The following is a 25463-nucleotide window of genomic DNA, read 5'->3' on the forward strand; positions in this document are numbered from 1 at the left end:
AGTGACGATCATAATCATAGTAATTGTAAATATGTAAAATTCCCCCATTTCATCCACGAGCTCCATTGCCTCCGTGCCTACCTCCCACCCGGAGCCATAATTAGGCGGATGAGCCCCGAAGTTAGATTGAAGCGCTGACTGTTGAAGAGCGCGCCGTCGTCCTCATGATGATTGTAGCCTTATCCAGCTCCGTACCCGGTACCGTTGCCATGACGACCACCACGCGCGCCGCCACTGCGTCCTCCACCGCGACCCGCTCCATACCCCTTCTCCAGTGCCAGCACCCTCATTGGTCATTGCCGATGCTGCTGTCCCCCGCACCACCCGCTCCCGCCGCTGCCATGCCTTGCTTGTGTCGTGAGCCCCAGGCCCCCGCACCCGCAGCCAGGCAAGTGACCGATGCGGGGCCCCCACCGCCCCCTCCCAGCATCCTCTTCCTCCTCCTTTCCTTTTTAATTAGGATAGGATCAGGAGGAGAGAAGTAATTCATCCATCCATGATCCATGCATCCACCAACGACTGGTTACCCAGAGCGCAGAGGACAGGCAAGAAGATACTAGTAGTTTCTAGCTAGGAGTAGATCATCAGTTTCCCATTCAGTCCTAGTCCTTCTCTTTCGGGGAAGGCAAAGGCAAGGCAACACGGAGCCGGAGGCCGCCGGAGCCGTGCTCAGGTGGCCAGAGGAGATTCCGCATCCGCTTCCGCTTCCGCCCACCGGATTCATTCATTCATTCCACAACCCCTCCTCCTCCCCTCCCCTCTCCTCGACTCCTGTGCCTGCCCAAGGAACAACAAGAAGCCGCCACCGCGCGCTAGCTGCAGATTGCAGCACACGCAAGGGAACGGAGGAAGGCAGCCAGGCAGGCAATCCAGAGACAGCACATCCACCCCTCAAGCGCAAGGTGAGACAGCACTTATCTTCTTGATGCATCCGTCCGTTCCGCTTCGCAAATCGCAAATCCATTCTCTCTTCCCCCACCCAACATTAGATCAATCCATTCATTCAATCAATCGTCACACATGCAATTCAATGCTGCTTGTTGCTCACCTCCACCTCCACTTCAAACTTGGTTTGGTTTTTCCATCGGATCAACTCATCAATCTATCCAGAGATCGCTCAACTGTATGTACAAATAAATGTTCCTGATTTGTTCCGCTTCTCTAGTTCACCAGCTAGCAGCTAACCTGCTGCTGCTTCATCTCACGAATCATGATGATGCATACAAAGGCAGATGCAGATGCCTCCGATTCGCATCAAATCCGCCCTCCTCCTTTTCTTCCGTCTCCACTTTTTACGATTCTTAGTCGTTAAGTCACACCCTTTTCTCCGGAGGGGTTGGGGGTTTGCTCAAAACATCCTCTTTTTGCATTCCACTCCCACGACGCGTTTGATAATATAATAAAGCACATAATAATACAAGCGCAGCTTAGCTCTTTTTTTCCCCTTTTCTTTTCTTTCTTTCCTTTTCTTTTCTATATTTGTTACTGATTATACTTGTACATATATATGGATTATGGAATCGAATATATATATATATATATATATATATATATATATATATATATATATATATATATATATATATATATATATATATACCCTGTAGCTGGCTATAAAATAACTTATTATGTAGCCACTTTGAGTTACGATAATTACTATGTTAATTTATAAGATTATATTAACTCCTTACTAAGTGGTTTACTATAACGTTATTAAGTGGTTTATATATTACAAGGAGTACTTAGCTGCTAGCTGGTGAACTAGAGAAGCGGATCAATCTATCACAAGGAGTACTAGTGGTTTATATATAACTGTATGTACTATGTTATATATTACAAGGAGTACTAGTGTAGAATGTCGGCAAGGCAGTGGCAATGGCAATGGCAAGCACATCTTTCCCTTTGGTCAAAGACTATACACTATCCTGTAGCTGGCTACAAAATAACTTATTCTGTAGCCACTTTGAGTTACGATAATTACTATGTTAATTTATAAGATTATAGTAACTCCTTATTAAGTGGTTTACTATAACGTTATTAAGTGGTTTATATATTACAAGGAGTACTTAGCTGCTAGCTGGTGAACTAGAGAAGCGGATCAATCTATCACAAGGAGTACTAGTGGTTTATATATAACTGTATGTACTATGTTATCTCTTCTTATCAAAGCAGGGAGCTTTGGCCAGCTCTCGGCGCGTCCACGTCGCCACAAATACTTCAGCCGTTGGATTCGCCGATCAGCGGTCCTGCTTCCTCCCCCCGTCTTCTACAGCAGCCCACTAGAAATATCTTCTCCCACCACGTCTGCTGCCTCTCGATGCCTCCCGTCGTACCGTCAGAACAAAGAAACCGAACCCCGTCTCCCTTCGCCTCTCCGCCACGCTCGCCGCTCCCCACGCGCGACGCGCCTCAGCCGACGGCGCGGGACGACCTCGCCGGGACCCGGCCCTTCCAGCGGCGGCGGCCTCCCTCCTCCTCCTCCTCCACCGCCGCCAACCCCACGCCGCTTCCTCGTCGCGACGCAACCTAGCGGGTCGCGCGGCCTAGGGTTTCGCCCCTCCATCGCCGGTCGTCCCCACGGCCGCGCGGCCACCCAGCGGAGGCCCTGACGCGCCGGAGGGCTCTGGTGCCGGAGGAAACTTCGTGCTGGCCGTGGATGACGACGGGGAGGTCACGTCGGCAACCTCGGCGTTGGATCTGGAGCGCCAGCCCGCGGGGCCCATCCCGGCGGCGGATCTCAAGCTGGACCACGGCGTGCAGCTCGCGCAGGCAGCGGAGACGGTGGATCTGCGGCCAGCAGGCGGATCCAGCGCGAGCCCTCCCTGTCTCCACTACATCCGGCTGCATGGCCTCCACCGATGGCCACCGTTTCCCGACCACCTGCGCGACCCCGGGTCTCCCGGGCGGCACAAAGAAGGCGGCACGAACGATCACCTCCCCAGACGGCGCGGATAACACCAGAGCTCCGATCTGGCGTCGACGCCGAGGTAAGCTGTCATTTCCTCTCTCGCGCTTAAACCTCCTACCATAGATGGGATGGTGTTGTCTCTTAAATTGCTTCTCTTTCTTTCATTCCTGAGTACCGTGAGGTCCCCATCTAATGTTTCCTTTGCTGTTGGTGTTATGTACCCTTCAGGTGCTCGGTGAAATGCCCAAAAGGGCTTTGCTTGCTAATTTTGCTCAGTTCGCCGCCTTGCAGTCATCTAACTATTCCTCTGTGTTGCTTATGTATAACTAAACGTGTGTTATCTTTGCAGCTTCAGTATTCATGTACATAAACATCCATTAGTTTTGCTTGGTGGTACAGGAAACGCAAACAATCAATAGCTGAATAATGTTGACTCATCTGCTTCAGCTTTGTATTTACGAATGCCAATTTCAGAAACCCTGAGCGTGACCATCTAGGTAATATTGACTCATCTACTTCAGCATTACATTTTTTAATGCCAATTTTAGAAACCCTGAGCGAGTGGTCAGGCGATAGCTACGGGTCTCATCTTTAAAATTTTATTTTCCTGCAATGTTGCCTACTGCTATGCTCATTACATCGCATTTCTGGCTATGGTGTCAGGTTTCCATTATTAATAAAGCATTTGCTAGAATTGTGTGGATTCATCATTAGGCTAACCCTAGAAGGGTAGCAATGTATATTAGTCATACATGGGCCTCATGGGCCTAATACACTCATACTCTCATATTCCAACACCCCCCCGCAGTCTGAACTACCGTCGCAGCGGAGTTACAGACTGGACATGAAAAGAAGCACACACACACGAGCCCCCCCACAGACGCAACTAGCCACCAATGATGTTGAGGCTGGAGCGAAACTCGGTGAAGGTCGATGACGGGAGGCCTTTGGTGAAGATGTCGGCAAACTGGGAGGTGGTCGGGACGTGGAGGACCCGAACATCGCCGATGGCAACCCGATCACGGACAAAGTGTAGGTCGATCTCCACATGCTTGGTCCGTTGGTGCTGCACGGGGTTGGTGGAAAGGTACACCGCACTGACGTTGTCGCAGTAGACCAGCGTGCTCCGGGAGAGAGGGCTGTGGAGCTCGGCAAGGAGCTGTCGGAGCCAGGAGGCCTCAGCCACGCCGTTAGCGACAGCTCGGTACTCCGCCTCGGCACTGGATCGGGAGACCACCGGCTGGCGCTTGGACGACCAGGACACCAGGTTGCCGCCCAGAAAGACAGCGTAGCCGGAGGTAGAGCGCCGAGTGTCCGGACACCCGGCCCAGTCGGCGTCAGTGTAGACGACGAGCTCGGTGGAGGAAGACCGCTGAAGGAGTAAGCCGTAGTCGACAGTGCCGCGGAGGTAACGGAGGAGGCGCTTGAGCGCAGTGAGGTGAGGCTCTCGGGGATCATGCATGTGAAGGCATATCTCCTGCACTGCATAGGTGATGTCTGGCCTGGTGAAGGTGAGGTACTGAAGGGCACCTGCAAGACTCCGGTAAGCAGTGGGGTCTGCCACGGTGGTGCCCACGGCCTCTGACAGCTTGCCCTGTGTGTCAACTGGAGTAGAGCAGGGCTTGCAGTTAGTCATCCCAGCACGCTCCAGGATATCAAGAGTGTACTGCCGCTGGTGAAGGAGAAGGCCGGTGGGGCGAGGCTCAACAGTGACCCCGAGGAAGTGGTGGAGCACACCAAGATCCTTCATAGCAAACTCCTGCTGAAGAGAGGCGATGACACGGCTGAGTAAGGACGGGCTGGAGGCTGTGAGGACAATATCATCAACGTAGAGCAGCAGATAGGCAGTCTCAGCTCCATGGTGATAGATAAACAGGGACGTATCCGACTTGGCCTCCACAAACCCCAGTGTCAGCAGGAAAGCAGCAAACTGAGAGTACCACGCCCGGGGGGCCTGCTTGAGGCCGTAGAGAGACTTGTTGAGCCGGCAGACCATGTCCGGACGAGAAGAGTCAACAAACCCCGCTGGCTGGCTGCAGTAGACTATCTCGGTGAGAGTCCCGTGGAGAAAAGCATTCTTGACGTCCAGCTGATGCACGGGCCAAGAGCGACTGAGAGCCAGGGAAAGCACTGTGCGTACGGTGGCCGGCTTCACCACGGGGCTGAAAGTCTCATCATAATCGACTCCAGGGCGCTGAGTGAAACCCCGAAGAACCCAGCGAGCCTTGTACCTCTCAAGGGTACCATCAGCCCGCCGCTTGTGTGTCCAGATCCACTTGCCGGTGACGACGTTGGATCCGGGTGGACGGGGCACCAGATCCCATGTCTGGTTGACGAGGAGAGCCGCGTACTCCTCTTCCATCGCGCGGCGCCAATGAGGGTCCGACAAGGCGTCGCGAACGGAAGAGGGTACAGGAGAGATCTGTGGGTCGTCGGGCATCGTCGCGAGAGCCCGGGGCCGCAGGGTACCAGCCGCGTGACGCGTCACCATAGGGTGAACATGCCGCGGGTGTCGTTGAAGGAGTTGCGGGTGGTACACCGGCGACGCGACACGGGCAGCCTGAGGCGGCGGCGGCGGTGTAGGGGTCGCCGGCGGAGAAGGAGCCACCGGTGGTGTAGGCGTCACCAGTGGAGAGGTGGACCCCGGTGGTGCCGGAGGCAGCGTTGCCGCCGGCACACGGCGCTGGTAGACGTGCACCGGCTGGGCGAAACGCGCAGGAGGTGCGACAGGCGGCGTCCCCGGACCCGCTGCGGACGGAGGGGCAGGGGCAGCTCCGGAGGGCGACGCCTCCGGACCCGGGCAGGGCGCAGGGCCAGGGGCGTCACTGGTGGGCGGCGAGTGGGGGCACGGGCCCGGCGAGGGGCACGGGGAAGCAGTACCTGCAGGAGACAGCGGTAAAAACGGCTGGACCACCGTGTCAGTGGGAAACAGAGAGAAGGGGTCAGGATCGGGGGTGGGAGATGGTGTGATGGTGGTGGAGAAGGGGAAGACAGACTCATCAAACACCACGTGGCGAGAGATGAGGACCCGACGGGAGGTGAGGTCAAAGCACCGGTACCCCTTGTGATCCGGGGAGTACCCAAGGAAGACACACAGAGCGGAACGGGAAGCCAGCTTGTGGGGAGCGGTGGCAGTGGTGTTAGGGTAACACGCACACCCGAAGACACGAAGGTGGTCATACCGAGGAGGGGTACCGAAGAGAGCGTGGTGTGGTGTGGGAGCCGGGCAGGCAGCGGAAGGAAGGCGGTTAAGGAGATAGGTGGAGGTGTGCAGACTCTCGGCCCAGAAGCGAGCAGGAAGCGACGCCTGGAGCAGAAGGGTGCGCATGGTGTCGTTCGTGGTGCGAATCATGCGCTCGGCCTTGCCGTTCTGGGAGGAGGTATACGGGCAAGACATGTGCAACTGGACACCGTGAGAGAGGAAGAAGGCACGGGAGGTGCCGTTATCGAACTCACGGCCATTGTCACACTGGACGGCCTTGATGGTAAGGCTGAACTGAGTAGACACCCAGGCGAAAAAGTGGAGAAGAGTGGTGAAGGTATCCGACTTTGCACGCAAGGGGAAAGTCCACGAATAATGCGAGAAATCGTCAACCACCACAAGATAGTATTTATACCCAGAAATGCTGATGACAGGAGATGTCCATAGGTCGCAGTGTACAAGATCAAACACATGCGTAGCATGTGAAGAAGAAGAACAAAAAGGGAGACGAACATGACGGCCCAGCTGGCACGCATGACACAAGTGCTCATCGTGAGCCCGAGTACAACCAATGTCGGAACTGCGACTAAGCTGCATCAGAGCATCACGTCCAGGATGGCCGAGGCGACGGTGCCAAGTGGTGGAAGAAGGAGTGGCGGCGAAGGCAGCTGACAAAGTAGACGGCGACGAAGAGGAAGCAGACGTCGGAAACCGAAGGGTGTAAAGGGGTCTCGTGCTGTCACATCGGAGAAGAGGACGCCGGGAAGCCAAATCCTTTACAGTAAGACCAGAAGAGTCAAATTCAACAGAACAGGAATTGTCAGCTGTAAAACGACGAATAGAAAGAAGGTTGTGAACCATAGAGGGTGCAACAAGAATGTCAGGAAGAAGAAAGGAACCATGAGTGCCGGCGGCACCCACGGACGTAACTGGAATACACGAACCATTCGCGACCATGATGGACGAAGGATGAGAGGAAGGAGGGTGAATAGAGGAGAGTATACCAGGGTCTGGAGTAGTGTGGTAAGTGGCACCCGAGTCGGCAATCCAGTCGGTACCGGCAGGCGGTGTTAGGGCCATGGTGCTGAAGGATCTGGCCGAGGCCGCCGGGTTCCAACCGACAGGCCCGGGCAAGGTGTCGGGAGGTGGCACCCACGAAGATGCGCCGGAAGGTGTAGCCCACGTAGACGGGGAGTGAAACCCCGGAGGAGCTCCAGTGAGCAAGGCCACTGGTGGGCGAGGCTCTCCGCCTGGAGCCGGGAAGGGCCACATGGAGATGCGCCCCAACCACGGGTTGTGGAAAGAGGGCCAGGCTGCACCCCGTGGAGTCGCGGGCGACTGGTGGCTCCCTGGAGGCACCGGTGTGTGGTGGCCCCCACGCCCCCCTCCGCGGCGACGGCGGCCGCCACGGCCCCCCCCCCCCCCACCCCCGCCCGGCCCGGGGGGAGGAGAACCAAGAAGCGACGACGGCGGTGGAGCGAACGAACGCGCCGGAGGAGTAGCGGCCAGGGCAGTCGAGGAAGACGAGGACCCTGGCGCGGAGGTGGACCCTGGCTGGACGCCCTGAGTGAGCTCCTCCATGACAAGGTCGTCACGGACCTGCAGGAAGGAGGGAAAGGGCCTCTGCCGGGTGATCCACGTCCGGAGGTGGGCGTAGCGGTCACTGAGCCCGCGGAGGACATTGAGGACCAGAATGCGGTCCTCCACGGGCCAGCCAAGGTCGCCGAGGGAGTCCGCCATGCTCTTCATGCGCCGGCAGAAGTCGCCAACGGAGAGGTCGCCCTGGACGAAGGTGCGGAAGCTCGCATCGAGACGCAAGGCCCGGGCTTCGGCATTGCCCAGAAACTGGCCCTCGAGCGCAAGCCAGGCCCGGCGAGCGTCAGCAGAGTTGCGGACGAGGTCGTGGAGGTCCAGGGAGATCGTCCCGAGGATCCAGGAGAGGACGACGCTGTCAAGGCGCAGCCACGATGGGGTCTGGACCGCGACCGAGGCGTCGACTAGGACGTGGTCGTCGAGGGCGTAGCGGCGGAGGGTGAGGAGAACCAGGTCCCTCCAGCGGGCGTAAGAGGGCGACTCAGGCTCGAGGACGACCGGGACGAGGAGTCGGATGTTCTGGACACCCCCGGCCTGGTAGTGGAGCTGAGCCACGTGCGGGTCGGCCGGGTCGTGCCAGATGACCGTGGTGTGAGACGCGCGGTGACCCGTCGAGCTTGAGGAGGTGGCCGCGGTGTCGTAGGATGTAGGGAGGACGAGGAGCTGCTCCGCCTCAGCGATCTGGCGGGCCAGGGCATCAGCCGCGTCGCGTTCGCGCTCCAAAGCGAGGGCGGCCGCCCGCACCCGGGCCTGGCTGTCCGCAGTAGCAGCCCGTGCAGCCACGAGAGCGGCGGCGAGAGCGGAGTTGGCCCCTGCCGTCTGGAGAGGGGCAGGGGGCGGCAGAGGAGGGGGAGCGGGGAAGAAGAAAGGCTCCAGGTCTCCCCCGCGCCCCCAGCGGCAGCGGAGTGGCTGCCTGCGCCCGCGCCCGCCCCTGCAGCAGTGTCGGCGGCGGCAGTGGGCAGGCTGCCCGAGCCCGCGCCCGCGGCGGCGGGGCCGCCTGCGCCCGCACCCGTAGCGGCGGGGCCGCCTGCGCCCGCGCCCGCAGCGGCGGCTGGGCCGCCCACGCCCGCGCCCGCGCCCGCGCCGGCACCCGCGCCCATGCCCGCAGCGACAGCGGCGGCGGCCGGGCCATCCGCGTCCGCGGCAAGGAGGCCGGCGCCCGCGCGCTGGGCCCACGACGGGTAGGGAAGGGAGGGGAAAACGTGGAAGTAGGTTGGGGAGGGAGGGGGAGGGCGTCCAGCCATGGCGGCGGCAAGAGGCCGGCCGGCGGCGCCTGGCGGCTGGTTGGGGAAGGGGAGGGAGGAAAACCTAGTCTGATACCATGCTAGAATTGTGTGGATTCATCATTAGGCTAACCCTAGAAGGGTAGCAATGTATATTAGTCATACATGGGCCTCATGGGCCTAATACACTCATACTCTCATATTCCAACAGCATTAGTTAAGTTAACACAAGGTAAACTTAAAGCTCCATCTGAAGATACGGTTATTTGGCCAGCCATGCAGATGTTTACGTTCCTTATTACTGTATGACTACACCTTATAAAATGTAGCAAATATGCCTCATGTATGGACAGGCAAAGGCTAGCCTGCTTATATGATAGGTCCCTACAAACGTAAGAAATGGATCAACACATGCATAAAAAATTGGCTCCTTTTCCCACCTGTGACATTGCCATTGTTTTAGGTTTACCCAATTCTCCAGGTCTCTACCTCCAGCTATGAAACACCTGCTTTTCCTATGATTACTTGAATTAGTACAATGTTTTTTCTATGATTAATAAACTGCCTTTTCTCTGATCAGTAAAATTCATCCGTCCATACCTGGCCAAACTATGCATGTCATCATATGACCGAACTCTGCTCTTTGTTTACAACAGATATGACACGTGCAGGGTTGTCCATTAGGACTGAAACTCCAAGGATATGCTTCTCCAACACAATAAGGTAGGTTCCCATATTTTAGCAAAGAAACAAGAGTTCTAGACATTACATCATTCTTATTTTCCTTTTTTTTGGCCTCTAGCCATATTTCTGTATCCTCATAACCTGATTATTGGTTATACATATTCATTCTGCATCTGATCCTTTTCAGGATAGCAATAGGTATAAATACTATCAAAATGCAATTAACAGCCTGGCACCAGGCAATGACTCACTTATACTCCACAGCTACTTACGTTCCTAACATTCTCGCACATCTAACAATGTGTTCAGGTCGTTAACATGCTTCGAGGGAATTCCCATAGGTCTGTACCCACGTCACCTAAAATATATCCTGTTTTGCAGCCTATGCAAATGCCCTTCTATATGGTTATTTGGTATTTGCTGTGAGCACACCCATGAACGTCGGAACAACAACAATAATGGTACATATGTCTTTTAAAAGTTAAAACCATATACTTATTCTCCAATGTTACATGAGCGTGCTACTTGAGCACGTCATGCGACCATTTACACCTTAATCTCTATTCCTTTCATCTTTATTTAATCATTTTTTACGGTTTAATTTCATCATAGGTCAAATAGCTCCCTGCGGCAACAAACTAATCTTATATTTCCCTATACTAATTGTGCTTAAGGTGATAGAGAAACCAATCTGGGTGGCAAATTTGTCAGCCTCACAAGTTAAATGCTCTGTTTCTTATATCCCAATGAGTTGTTGCTTTTTATTTTGAGTAACTCTTACAATGCTCTAATTCTCTCCCTGATGCTTTTAATTGATTGCACATGCAGAGGCATTGGGGATTATATACACCTTTCTATAATGCATCTATTCTGCCATAGTCTTCTCTACATCTTCCAATGTAGGTGCTTTTCTGTTTTACTGATCCCCTTGCCTCTAAATTTGAGGTCAAATTTAACTGAACAAGACTCAATCTCGCCTGAAAATTTTGTAGTCATTTCATTTAGGTTTCCGGCTGCTTTATTACAATTGCACCTGATTCTTGATTTTTGGCTATCAGCCACCAAAACATTTACAATTATTGATCTTACCATATTATGTCCCTTTCCTTTTTCTCTTTTGTTGATTTTGAAATTTGGATATCATTCTTCCACAACCTATATTTGATTTGGCACGCTAAGAAATCATACCTCCATCCCCGCGCAAAGTGCGGGGATCTATTCAGTTTGAGACTACAAACAAATGTTCTCATTTGTCCTGCATAGAGAAGAGTTCTTTGATGATAGTTATTCTCAGACAAATAAATAAATCAACGAAGTCACCAAAACATATGCGCTTATTTGCAAAACAGCAAAACCTGACAATTTGCCCTGAAATACATGGTACATGCTTTGTGACATTCATAGCTATTCCATGACTTATAGTTGGTAAATTTAGGTGCGCATATCTGTGACATACCATGAAACTAATGAGTTCTTTGTTCGATACCTACATATTCATTTGCATCTAGGTGACACTTATGGCTTATGTTGCCTAAAACACATGTGAGCCATTTGTAGAGCAATAAAACCTGAGATTTTTTCACATTTTCTAGGCCTTTCTCAGAAATACATGAACCTTTTTTTTAATGTCGTTCATGATTCCATCCTCTTCGGTCAGTACATTCATATGAATATCTGTGACATACCATGTAATTAATCATTTCTTCCTAAGCAGTAATACATCAGACAAAACCAGGGAAACCTAATCACACTCATCCTGATAACCCTTTTTGCTTTTAATCCAATATGTCATTGAAGACTTCATTTCAGCATGTGTAAGCAACTTATGACCTTAAGGAAGACCCTTTTTTTTGCTTCGGTCAGTACATTCATATGAATATCTGTGTCATACCATGTGATTAATCATTTCTTCCAATGGCCGGCGAGCTAGGAAAGGAGATGAAGGTGAGGTAGGAAAGGAGATGAAGGTGATTTTTTTCTCAGCCCCCTTCCCGCGCTGCCTCAATTTGCTCAGCCCTAAAATAGAACCTTTTCCTATTTACATGGATAATGATCTCTGTTACTTTCACATGTCTAGATTCAATCCTAGACTCATCCTATTGTGTGCCTTTAGTTATATGCCGCCACTAGTAGGAGGTGTTTCCAAAGCCTGTGCTTTTAGCGCCAGCTTCTCATATAAGAGCTGGTGCCGGCCTGAACTTCTTGTGTGTTCATATGTGGATCATGTGCTGCATAAGTGAGTTCTATTTTTCATAGGTGTGTTCATATGTGGATCATGTGATTTTATTGAAACATAAGTGGTACAGCAACTCACCAGATAACATTGTAGCACCATCAAGAATTTCCTCTATATTTTTTTTTGAGTACCACTAGGCTAATATTAGTTGCTATGCTGTTTGTATGTATATATAGGTTGCGGCAGCAATGTAGTGCCTCATGGTTTGCTTTGCTTTCTAATAATAGCTTCTAAAAAGTGATCAGCTTAGCGATATAGGCCTATGCCTTGCTGCCTATGGTGCCTTTTAGTTTGAGCACCTTATCAATTTAGTCCTGCAACTTACTGCCTATATTTTACAGCAAATAGCTGCTTCTTTGTGCGCCTAATCTACCTGCTCAGCATTAGATGCAACAAAAAAAAGGATGTTTGACTCAATATAGATCCATGATGAGAGTCCTTGCTATAGACTCATGTCATTAGCGCTGATTGTGTGTTGACGCTGGTTCAGTCATTATCAAGGTACACTTTGTCAAGCTATATTCTTTCCTGTTTTTTACTGCACTGGCATTTATATTGGCCTCTGTTGTTAAAAATATAAACTTTCGTTTTCGCTTTACGACAATTCTAGTCATAAGATCGGTATGTGATGCCTCTGTTTGCCTCATGCAGTTATTTGCCTTAGGTAAACTCACATAATTTACGAGAGGAGTTCTCTACCTTTCAGAAAATCTGCCGGCTGATGTTGATGCTCGGATTAATCTTTTTGAGGTAATGCTATATCATTCTTTACAGTAGTACACACGAGATTCCGACAGCCAGATCAGCTCTGCCTTTTTCCATTTTTTTTTATATTTAGTGTAACATAGAATTGTCCTTTCCCCTGAGCAATTTTTCTCTGTGTGTAACTTGCAGAGAGTGAAGCTTATTGGTCATGGGACTATTTGAATCAATCATCTGTTGTATGAACATTCAGACCCTATGTTGACATCTTTCTGTAACTTAATACAGTTTATTGGGATGCTAGTGGGTACCCGATGGTTCTAGGTCTATTTTTGGTTCATTCCTATACCGCCGTTTTTTTTTAATCTGGATTGATTTGATTAATGAGTTTTGAGATAAGCCACTAACATAGAGAAAACTATTGCGTTCCTAATCAACAGAATAAAACAGGTATTTAACACTTTCATCGAATCCCCCTATTGTACATTTATAAGATTATTATGTCTCTAGCGTAAGAAGCTCAAACACTTTGCTAACTTGAAAATGCACAGACCTTGTGCTCTTATGTATTCTGAGTGTGCAGGAACCCATTATTAACATATCAAACTTTTGCCAGGCTGCAAAAGGTGCCGGAGTGCCTGTTATCGTGGACGCTGGTGGAATGGATGCCCCTGTGCCTGGAGACCTACTCAGTCTAGTGGATATTTTCACTCCAGATGAAACAGAGCTAGCGCGTTTGACTAGGATGCCTACTGAGACGTTTAAACAGATCAACCAGCCTGCAGGACAATGCCATAAAATGGTGAGATATCTAAATTAGATTTCTTTTATAACGTTCACAATATTTCCTCCTTGTTCTGCTTTGCCTTATAATTTAACTGACTTCTGCATTGGTTTGGGTTAACGATGATTGTGTGCTTGGATTTAATTGTTTGACGCAATTCCATCAATGATATTGCATAGTGATGTTATCCGGTAAAAAATCTATAAGGAACATGGTCCTCCTTTTGTTAACCTTATATGCATATTTTGATGTACATGCAGTTAGACTGGTACCATATCTACTTTCTTTTTTAGTTCTTGTTGTATGCATGTTTGCAAGGGTGTCAATTGTAATCTGGATGAATGGAATTGCAAGGTTAGGCTGTGAACATATATAGGGATCTCTTGTGAATCTTTATTTGATATCTTTAGTTATTTCCTGCAATAATGCTCCCAGTGATAATAAACAATCATGATTCATTAAGATCCACTGCTCTTTTAGCTTCTCCAATACGTGCTTGAAGTGGCCCTACACCTTTCATGTATGCTCCTGCTTTGCTTAGTATTGCCATTATATAGGCTTCTTCCATATCAAATGAGCAAGGGTATAGTAAGACTGCCAGATCTTCGTATCCAAATTTGGAACTCAGAATGTACGTGATTCATGACTGCAGATTGGCCAGTCTGATCTGCTGTGTAAATAGAATGATTCGCATCTGATGTGCATACAATCAAATCAGATATATGGTAAACAGTGTATCTCAAAAGTTGCCACTTATGCTCTCGTGACCTGCTGTTGTCATTAAGTACCTAGTTTCATGGGTATTGGTCTTTCCACTTTAATATGCCATTCGTAGATTTCGTTATTCAACCAAATGCTTTCCTGTTCATTGTTTTAGTGTAACTGGTTTAAATCAAATCTCTTCATGACTCCATAGGTGTACCCCCCCTTTTTTTTTTGGCTTTAATCATTCTGTCATGATCATAATTTTTTACAGGGATTATGTTCACCTGCAGAACCCGTGATTGGTTTAAGAAGATTAAGACATCCCTTCATCTTTTCCTTGTGCAGGGTGCCAAACAAGTATTAGTTAAACTTGGATCACAAGGATCTGCTTTGTTTGATGAGGGAGACCACCCAATCAGACAGCCGATAATTCCTGCCACACAGGTTATTGATACCACTGGGCCTGGTGACACTTTCACCTTAGCTTTTGCTGTAGTCAAAGAAAGATTTAGTTGCCTCTTTTCCCTCCAGATTTTTATGTACCTTTACGAAATAAATGGCTTTGTCTGTATAACCTTCAATTTTATATGCCAGACCAATGCGCGTGATTTGCCGGCGCGCGCGATGGCGCGCGTGATGCACTAGTATATTACAAGGAGTCAAGGAGTACTAGTGTAGTATGTCGGCAAGGCAGTGGCAATGGCAATGGCAAGCACATCTTTCCCTTTGGTCAAAGACTACGACGCCTCCTCTCTCCCGCGCTTTAGGATGCACGGAGTATGGATGGGGGTAAAGCCACCAGCTTTCGAGACCGTTCACATGCTTTGTTCCACTCCATCCATTCGGCAAGGCTACCAGGCCCCTCACTTCCGTTATCTGTTCCTTTCCATGAGCTGTCCATTTATTTAAGACATATAAGCAGGATCGCAGGCGTCATCCACCCATTGATTGCTGTGTGTGTCACCTTCCTTCTCCCCTGTGGCACTCAACACCGCCTGTCGTGGCGTCCAGCATCATCTATTGATTTGATTATCATAATGTTACTAATGCATAGCGTCTTATTCTCGTGCCACACGTTCCCAGTCTGGCATAATTACCTTGCCCCTGTCTCAACTGATCCTGGGAATCTAATAAGCAACCACAAATTCATGTGTCTGCAATTCAATTTTCTCTCACAATCTCGCTTCCTCTGGGGGCCATCATGCTGGTTTTTTATTCTTGTGTCCGCGATTCAATTCTCTTACAAAAAAAAAACAAGCTTTGCTTCCTCTGGGGGCCATTATGTTTTTTTGGGTCATATGGTTCGTGTCATCCTTACTTTGTACAGTTGTTTTGTACAAGCAGGAGTTAGAGGGCAACCATGGCTTCGCTTGGTGACATAGGCGTCGCTGCGGGTTTCAACGTATCGACTGCCCTTGCCTTCTTGCTCGCATTTGCATTCCTTCGGTTGCAGCCCATCAACGACAGGGTCTACTTCCCTAAATGGTACCTCAGGGGAATGAGAGACAAGCCAGTTGTCTCTGGTGCAGCTGTGCAGGGGAATGTTAGACGGGAGATCCTACTTGAAGTTTTTAAACTGGATGCCGGCTGCTCTCAAGATGCCCCAGGATGAGCTCATTAACCAGGCCTTGATTCTGTGGTCTATCTACGGATATACATAACCGGGTATGTTGTATGTCTTCTCTATGTTCTGGTTAGTTATACTGTTATCTCCTGCTGTTTATCTCTCTCCCCCACACACAAACTCACATGCATAATGATTTAGTGCTAAGTTGGGCATCTTATACAGGTTCGCATTGTTCAATCTTCTAATATCTTCCATCACTGTTTTCCCTGTCTTTCGATGTCTATGCATTAATATAATTCTTACTAATCACTGCAGGCTCAAGATATTTGTTCCAATTACAGTTCTGGCTTTTCTTGTTCTGGTCCCAGTCAATTGGACCAATGATGCCCTAGGACACAACAATGTAGTCTACAGTCCTATCGACAAACTTTCAATATCCAATGTACCTAATGGGTCTAAGAGGTGAGCAACAGATCATAAACTAACTATTTCCAACTCTATAGTCACACTTTCTACTTTTCTAGGCTTTACACCTAGCTTAAAAGGCAGAGGCGTGGCCTCATATTTAATATTCTCCATGTTTTGTTCAGGTTTATAGCTCACTTGGGCATGGCTTATGCCATCACATTTTGGACCTGCTATGTACTGTTTAAGGAGTATGAAATTATTTCGAAAATGAGGTTGCGCTTTCTAGCTTCAGAGAAACGCCGACCAGACCAGTTCACCATATGTTTTTTTTAACTCTGCTACTCTGTTCCTGTTCATTATAATAGGTTTGGATCCATTTGTTTACTTTGTGTTGCATATCACATTGAATAGTTGAAAAAGTAGAAATGCTCTGGTGTAAAATTACAATCGATAATTTAACCAACTCTGGACTTTAGTTTTTTGCATTCTCAAAATTCACGTTGTCATGTAACAAACTGAATTTATGTTCACATCCATTATTACTTGGTCTAAGATTTTGATTTTATGGGGTGTACAAATAATTAGGAACTTGTGCGAATGTTTCTTCCATGTTCCAGATAAATTGCATTCGAATCTTGTGGCTGCAAATCCAACATGTTTCTTTAGATCCCTTTCTGGAAGTCAAAATATCTTCGTACCAGAACTATTTTTAAAGAGTTGTCATGATAAGTTGATGTGCCTCTGAGTTCGTTAATTCAAAGTTACTAATTTGCCAATGTGTTTTAGGTCCTTGTGCGGAATATACCACCAGATCCTGATGAATCAATCAGTGAGCTTGTGGAACATTTCTTCCTTGTCAATCATCCCGATCATTATCTAAGACACCAGGTACTTCTACTAAACTGTGTCTGACTACATTTAGATGGTTAATGCTCCCTGCATTGCTATGGTTTTAAAAAGGGCGTATCCAGTGCAGAGAGCTCCCGCTCTGTGCGGGGTCTGAGGAAGGGTGTTAGTGGCAAGCCTTACCCTCGCCTGTGCAATGCGAGGAGACCGCGACTCGAACCTGGGACTTTCCGGTCACAGGCGGTAAGACTCTACCGCTTGCACCAGGCCCGCCCTTCTGCATTGCTATGGTTTTGCTCTTTATAATTTCTTTTCATCCCATTATTAACATGCTTAGCGGCTTGTGATTAGCATAATGCAAATACAGTTGCTCTCCATTATAAATTCTTGTGTTTTTCCAAATAACAAGTGATTTAAAAAATAACTCTTTTATTAGCATGATTCTAATGTAGTTTCTTTTATAACTCTTTTGCAAATAGCGAGTGAATTTTAAAAAGAAAGTATGCCACGCAAATAATAGTTGTATTACATTGAGCCCAGTGCATAGGACTAACACACTACTTTAGTAGGCAAGCAGTAGAATTCATATCTACATATATGCAGTCCTGGGTAGCTTGGGCGGCAAGAAAAAGTCCCAGCCCAACTGCAGTTACAAGGCCCAATATGGCTATACGGCTAATTCTAACAAAATAACTCTTGTTTCTGCAAATTATGAATGATCTGAAAAGGAAATGGTAAGCATAAATAAGATGATGTAGAATCTATGAGATTGAGTAGATCAGATTTAGGTTGGCATATGCATTATACCATTTTTCTTTGCTACTTTCACATTTCACGCATCTTCTTTTCGTCCCAGAGTAGTAGTAGACTTTTCTGGGAATTGACATTGTTCTACAATAGGAAGGAAAATAAATGTTCCTTATTGTTGTTTAGTGGTTTACAACGCAAATAAACTTGCTGATCTGGTTGAAAATAAGAAGAAGATGCAAAACTGGCTTGATTATTACCGACTAAAGTATGAGCGGAATCCATCAGAGAGGCCCACCACAAAGGTTTGTCGGCAAGAATGATTAGATAGCTATTTTGTTTTTTGATGTAGATTTTGGTTTGTACATCTCTAAACTGGAATACTGTATTAGTATCTTTAGTATTAATTCCTTGTGCTTTCCCTGAGCTTTGTTGCAGACTGGCTTTCTTGGATGTTTTGGTTCCAAGGTGGATGCTATTGACTATTACAAATCAGAGATCGAGAAAATTGGGAAAGAAGTAAGTTGTAGTTTCTGTACAACTAGATTGTTAGCTATTGCATCTATGCTTTAGCGTATACTTTACATATTGCTCATTTTGATAGGGTTGAATGCTGATATTGTGTTTCCAAAATTCATTAGTGTTTGCTTACAGTCAACATGCATAATAACTTTAAATTAATGCTTTGTGTTGGAATATAATTGAATTGCTCACCTCTCCCCATCAGCTTAAGCTTTTGGGTTAAACTGGTCGGTGCATGCAACTTAATATAGTATCAGAGCCAGAGGTCTCGAGTTCGAATCCTGGTTAGCGCAATTAAAATAAAATAATTGCTGCTCGCTCTTATTCCACGTCCGAGGCCTGAGGGAGCCTCCACGTGAGGGGGAGTGTTGGAATATAAGTGAATTGCTCACCTCTCCCCATCAGCTTAAGCTTTTGGGTTGAACTGGTCGGTGCATGCAACTTAATACTTTGCAATACACAGGAAGCTGAAGAGCGTAAAAAGGTCATGAAAGATCCTAAATCAGTTGTGCCAGCAGCCTTTGTTTCGTTTCGCTCCCGATGGGGTGCAGCAGTCTGTGCTCAGACCCAACAAACCAGCAATCCAACAGTCTGGTTGACAGAATGGGCTCCGGAACCTCGTGATGTTTATTGGAATAATCTGTCCATCCCATTCGTGTCCCTTACAGTTAGGAGGTTGATAATTGCTGTGGCATTCTTCTTCCTTAACTTCTTTTACGTTATCCCAATAACACTCGTACAGTCTCTTGCAAATCTTGAAGGAATAGAGAAGGCACTTCCATTTCTAAAACCCTTGATTGAATTGTAAGTCTACATTAACTTTCGGCTTTATGCTATTTCCTTGACTTTTCAGCATAGCTTATGGTAGTATTTTGCATGTTCTTTTGATGACATGCCCTGATTTCTGCTTGTCAACTATTATGCAGGTCATTCATTAAATCATTCATCCAAGGGTTTCTTCCTGGAATTGCTTTGAAGCTTCCTTATAGTTCTTCCAACTATACTGATGTTTATGTCTAAATTTGAAGGACTGATATCACAGTCATCTCTGGAGAGGCGATCTGCATCAAAGTATTATATATTCTTGTTCTTCAATGTATTTTTGACGAGTGTAATTGCAGGATCTGCTCTGGAGCAGCTTAAAACCTACCTCCATACGTCAGCAAATGAGTATGTCCTCATGTCCTGTGCCACCTGACCTACTGACATTATCCCTACTGTATAAAATGTGATAGCACAGCATGGATACTGACTTACTGAGTACTCTGTTGGCCAAATTGAGTTGTCATCTTTTTTCATGTATATATTGTGTGTTAGGTTTGTGTGGGTGATATAATTTCAGTCTGATGGTTAATTCTTGGGACAGATAGAATGCATAGTCCTTGTCATGTACAGATTTGTTAATTGTTAATTTCACAGGAGCAATAAACGGTAGAAGTATTAGTAGTGATGAGTAGTAAAAGAATTCAAGAGTCTAGGATAATATTGATAGCAACCTTGCTAGAGAAGGACCCGCCTATGGTGGGGCGCCTTTGGTGTCCCAGCATAGCAGGTCCCAAGCCCTGGTAAAGGAGGAGGGTTGTGTTAGACGTGGCGAGCCAATGTAAAAACTTAGCCACTTAAATGGAGATGAAACCCGAAAGAAAATCGTTGGGGCGTAACCCTCTTAGCGACGCGCCATATCGGAACTCGGGTATGGTGTTAAATGGGCAAGGGCCGGGTCGTCACCCCCGTGACGCGCCGTGTCGTGATCTGGGCATGGTGTCAAGTAACCAAGGATCGGGTCGTCGCTTCCTTAGTGGCGCGCTACATCGGCGCCCGGGTGTAGTGAAAAATGAGCAAGGGTCTTTGCATCAGAGTCGACGGGTGCGAAGGGTAAGGAAGCTAGTCGAATCAACTAGGATCCGTTTAGGTAGTTGGAATGTAGGGTCACTTACAGGTAAGTTAAGAGAATTAGTTGATACCGTGACTAGAAGGCGTGTAAATATATTATGCGTTCAAGAGACTAAATGGAAGGGTCAGAAGGCGAAGGAGGTGGACAATACAGGTTTCAAGCTTTGGTACACAGGGACAGTCGCGAATAGAAATAGAGTAGGAGTTTTGATTGATAAGAGCCTCAAGAATGGTGTGGTGGGAGTGAGAAGGCAAGGAGATAGGATTATCTTAGTCAAGCTTGTCGTTGGTGATATGGTCTTGAACGTAATTAGTGCGTATGTCCCCCAAGTAGACCTCGACGAGAGTGCTAAGAGACAGTTCTGGGAAGACTTAGATGGCCTGGTTAGAGCTATACCTAGTAGTGAGAAGCTTTTTATAGGAGGAGATCTTAATGGGCATGTAAGTACTACAAGCGCAGGTTTCGAGGCAGTTCATGGAGGTTTTGGGTATGGTAGTAGGAATCAGGAGGGGGAGAAAGTTCTAGACTTCGCGGTAGCTTTTGACCTGATGATAGCCAACACTTTCTTTAGAAAGAGAGAATCTCATCTAGTGACCTTCAGTAGCGGACAACACTGTAGCCAGATTGACTTTGTCCTCGCAAGAAGAAAGGACAAACGAGCATGCTTGGATTGCAAAGTGATACCAGGAGAGTGTGTTGTTTCTCAACATAAGCTTTTGGTGGCAGATTTTCGTTTTCAGGTGCGTGCCCGTAGGGATAAACAAGCTAAGATTGAAAGAACAAAGTGGTGGAAACTGAAAGGGGAGACGCCAGAGGTATTTAGGGAAAGGGTTATCAAAGAGGGCTCTTGGAAGAAAGAAGACGACATAAACAACATGTGGGACAAGATGGCAACCAGCATTCGGAAGGTAGCCTCAGAGGTGTGTGGAGTAACCAAAGGAAGGGGACGCGAGGCTAAAGATACTTGGTGGTGGAACGAGGAAGTCCAAAGGGCTATTAAGGAGAAGAAAGAATGCTATAGACGCTTGTACCATAACAGGAGTGTGGACAACATAGAGAAGTACAAGATGGCAAAGAAGACTGCAAAGCGAGCTGTAAGTGTGGCAAAGGGTAGAGCGTACGAGGATCTTTACCAACATTTGAGTACGAAGGAAGGAGAGAATGACATTTATAGGATGGCTAGGGTTCGTGAGAGAAAGACACGGGACTTCAACCAAGTTAAGTGCATTAAGGATGAAAGGGAGCATCTCTTGGTAAAGGAGGATGAGATCCGACATCGATGGCAAGAGTATTTTGACAAATTGTTCAATGGTGAGAATATGGACACAACCTTTCAGTTAGATGACTCTTTTGATGACACCAATAGGCGCTTTGTGCGGAGAATCCAAGAATCTGAGGTCAGAGAGGCGTTGAAAAGGATGAAAGGAGGTAAGGCGATGGGACCGGATGGTATCCCAATCGAGGTGTGGAGATGCCTCGGGGACATAGCTGTAGTATGGTTAACAAGCTGTTCAACCATATTTTTCGATCGAACAAGATGCCTGATGAGTGGAGGAGAAGTATATTGGTACCGATCTACAAGAATAAAGGGGATATTCAAAGTTGTACAAATTACCGGGGAATTAAGTTGATGAGTCATACTATGAAGCTATGGGAGAGAGTTATCGAGCATCGCTTGAGAGCAATAACGCGGGTCTCTATGAACCAATTTGGTTTCATGCCCGGAAGGTCAACCATGGAAGTCATTTTCTTAATAAGACAAGTTATGGAGCGGTATAGGGAGAAGAAGAAGGACCTACACATGGTTTTTATTGACTTGGAGAAGGCTTATGATAAAATACCAAGGAATGTTATGTGGTGGGCTTTGGACAAACATAAAGTCCCAACGAAGTACGTTGGACTCATTAAGGACATGTACAGCAATGTTGTGACTAGAGTTCGAACAAGTGATGGAGACACGGATGACTTCCCGATTAGGATAGGACTACATCAAGGGTCAGCTTTGAGCCCTTATTTGTTTGCTTTAGTGATGGATGAGGTCACAAGGGACATACAAGGGGACATCCCTTGGTGTATGCTTTTCGCGGACGATGTAGTGCTAGTTGATGAAAGCCGGACAGGAGTGAATCAAAAACTGGAGTTATGGCGGGAGACTTTGGAGTCCAAAGGTTTTAGACTTAGTAGAACTAAAACTGAGTATATGAGATGTGACTTCGACACTACTACTCGGGAGGAGGAAGATGTTAGTTTGGAAGGTCAAGTAGTGTCTAGGAAGGATACCTTTCGATATTTAGGATCAATGCTACAGAGAGACGGGGATATTGATGAAGATGTTAGCCATAGAATCAAAGCAGGGTGGATGAAGTGGCGGCAAGCGTCTGGTGTCCTATGTGACAAAAGGGTACCACAGAAGCTAAAAGGCAAGTTTTATAGGACGGCGATTAGACCTGCTATGTTGTGTGGTGCAGAATGTTGGCCTACGAAAAGACGACATATTCAACAGCTAAGTGTCGCGGAAATGCGTATGTTGCGTTGGATTTGCGGTCATACAAGAAGGGATCGAGTTTGGAACGATGATATACGTGAGAGATTAGGGGTAGCGCCAATTGAAGAAAAGCTTGTCCAACACCGGTTGAGATGGTTTGGACATGTGCAACGGAGACCTCCAGATGCACCGGTGCGTAGTGGAATCCTAAGTCAGGATAGTAACGTGAAGAGAGGCAGAGGAAGACCGAAGTTGACTTGGGTAGAGGCAATAAAAGGAGACTTGAAAGGATGGAATATACCCAAAGACTTAGCCTTAGATAGGAGTGTTTGGAAGACAGCTATTCACGTGCCTGAACCTTGATTGCTTCTGTTGGGTTTCAACTCTAGCCTACCCCAACTTGTTTGGGACTTAAAGGCTTTGTTGTTGTTGCTGTTATTGTAACCTTGCTAGAGAAAAAAAGGTTAGGAGATTGATGCTCAATGTGGTAACAAAACTTAAGTTTAGAAGGTAGACTGGTTGTTTGGTAGTACGATACAGGTTTGGCACTAAGACCTAACTAACTCCTGTATTAGAGAGGGCAACTTGATTGGGCAGAATATACTGTTACTGGAGCCTTTCTCTAGAACAGGTTAATGTTAGAGAGAGTCAACTCATGTGTATATGTTTCTGATAATCTATTCCTTGCATTCTCATAATGAAATTATAAAAAGCAGTCATGATTTCCAGAGTGTCTAAATTGCTTGTTTCTGCAGCATACCAAGGATCATTGATGATTCCATCCCAATGAAGGCGACTTTTTCATAACAAGCCGCTGATATTCTTCCATCTGAAGAACTTGTTCTTGGTCAAAACTGAAAAGGACAGAGAAGAGGCAATGGATCCTGGCAGTATCTGCTTTGACTCAACCGAACCTAGAATACAGCTATACTTCTTGCTTGGCCTTGTTTATGCTGCGGTGACACCGTTCTTGCTTCCTTTCATATTGGTGTTCTTTGGGTTCGCATATGTCGTCTTCCGCCACCAGGTACAGAACACATTGAGAGTTTACGGATTGTCAAACCCACTGGGGGTATTCAAAAGTGATTTTGAATAAGTTGCCTGATTTGAGTCCTGTGTGCTTGTGTTAGATAATAAATGTCTACAATCAGCAATATGAGAGCGCCGCACAGTTCTGGCCTAGTGTTCATGGGCGTATAATCACGGCGTTGATTGTATCACAACTGCTGCTCCTGGGACTGATGAGCACAAACGACTTCGAGCAGTCGACGCCTGTGCTCCTTGTTCTTCCAGTGCTGACCTTTTGGTTTTACAAGTACTGCCAGAACCGGTTTGAGCCGGCGTTTGTGAGGAACCCACTGCAGGTATTTCACTGTGGCATATACTACATTGATGGTGGTATCTGGTATTATGTTGTCTGCGATGCGAGTTGCTGAACATATATAATGAAATGGCAGGAGGCGATGAAGACACCCTGGAACGCGCCCGGGAGCCCAACTTCGACCTGGCCAACTCGTACCTGCACCTGGTGTTCAAGGGGGACGAAGACGACGACAGGTACCTGGTGGTGGACGGCGACGGGTGGATGGGGGAGGAGGTGATCGTGCCGACGAAGCGGCATTCGAGGAGGACAACGCCCGCGCAGAGCAAGCACGAAGGATCGGACTCGCTCTCTGTGCCCGAGAGTGCTCTACAGAGATAGCCAGTAGTAGAGTAGTAGGTAGCCTGTACAGAATGGATGGAAATGAAATAGAAGGGAGATGGTGCTCCTGCAATTGCTTTGTTTTGCGTTGCTTTGGGTGTTGGTTGTTCAAGACAGGACATGCATGCACTGATGCACACATGTTGGTTCATTTGCAACCGATCCCATAGAACAGAATTCAAGAGAGCTGTGGGGGAGGACTGGGGAGAAAGCGCATGTTTACTGTAGCTCGGGCAAAGAATCTGAATACAACAGTTATACATTATCTAATGAATTTGTTAGCATCCATTTCTGGAATTCTACATACATACGTACATCACCTAGCTTGCCTGCTCTCCTACCATTCTGGTAATCGGAGAACAGCCAAGAAAAAAAAAAGCAAAGAATTATCTAAATCAAGACAAAATTCTTGACGTATCAGTCAGTCAGTACTCAGCACATAGATGAGAGCAGAGCAGAGCAGGTCAGTCATGCCACCTGAGCAGCATCACAACGCATCTCATGGCGATGTACACCTTGGACCTCTGCACCTTGAGAGATCTGCCGAACCCTCCAGCTCCAGCGGCTGATCGACTCCTCTGCTGGCTCCCAACCTTCATCTTCATCCTCAGGCTTCCTTCCTTGCTGGTGTGACAGAAGCAGCAATGGCAGAATAGGCAGGCTTGCTGCGATATGTATGGATGGATGGATGGATAGAAGCTTGCTCCAGCTAGCTTCCCATGGCCTCTTATATAGCTACTAGCTGCAGGCTTAAGCAGACGCAGATCTCAGAGCTGCAGGACAGGAGAAAGTATTATTAGTTAGTTGCATACATAATTGCAGGCCCGGAAGAGAGGAGCGTGATGGGCATCACTGGCAACCCACGCCTGCATGCTGCTGCACCATCAGACATGGCAGTGAAAATTTGCGCTTCTTTATATCTGGACTTATATATTTTACTATACTGCAACTGCAATGGCCTCCATGATCCGATTCCTCTTGTCGGCTGCGTGCCCTCATCTATCTATCTATCCACATGATCATGCATGTGTCGTCATGTGCGATGTGAGGTAATACTTGGTAGCTGCCGCTAAGCTTCCTCCATTCCAACTCGGATTAGATTACTCTGCTCCTAATCCAAGAACTTGGCACAGCACACAAGAGATGCCCTGCTTGGTCACCTGCCTACGCCGAATATTTCTGTTTGATCTGCTGCTCACTGCCATTACGACACAGCAAGTTGGAGGCACGCAGAACAAACCACACACCCTGGCCT

General features: G+C 47.6%; 1 pseudogene; it reads left to right on the forward strand.

Annotated features, from left to right (window-relative positions):
• The first annotated feature begins 1603 nt into the window (after positions 1-1603).
• Positions 1604-24647, forward strand: LOC136514214 (calcium permeable stress-gated cation channel 1-like; annotated as a pseudogene).
• The last annotated feature ends 816 nt before the right edge of the window (positions 24648-25463 follow it).

Source organism: Miscanthus floridulus, chromosome 16 (assembly GCF_019320115.1).
Source record: "Miscanthus floridulus cultivar M001 chromosome 16, ASM1932011v1, whole genome shotgun sequence".
In the NCBI taxonomy this organism is placed as follows: Eukaryota; Viridiplantae; Streptophyta; class Magnoliopsida; order Poales; family Poaceae; genus Miscanthus; species Miscanthus floridulus.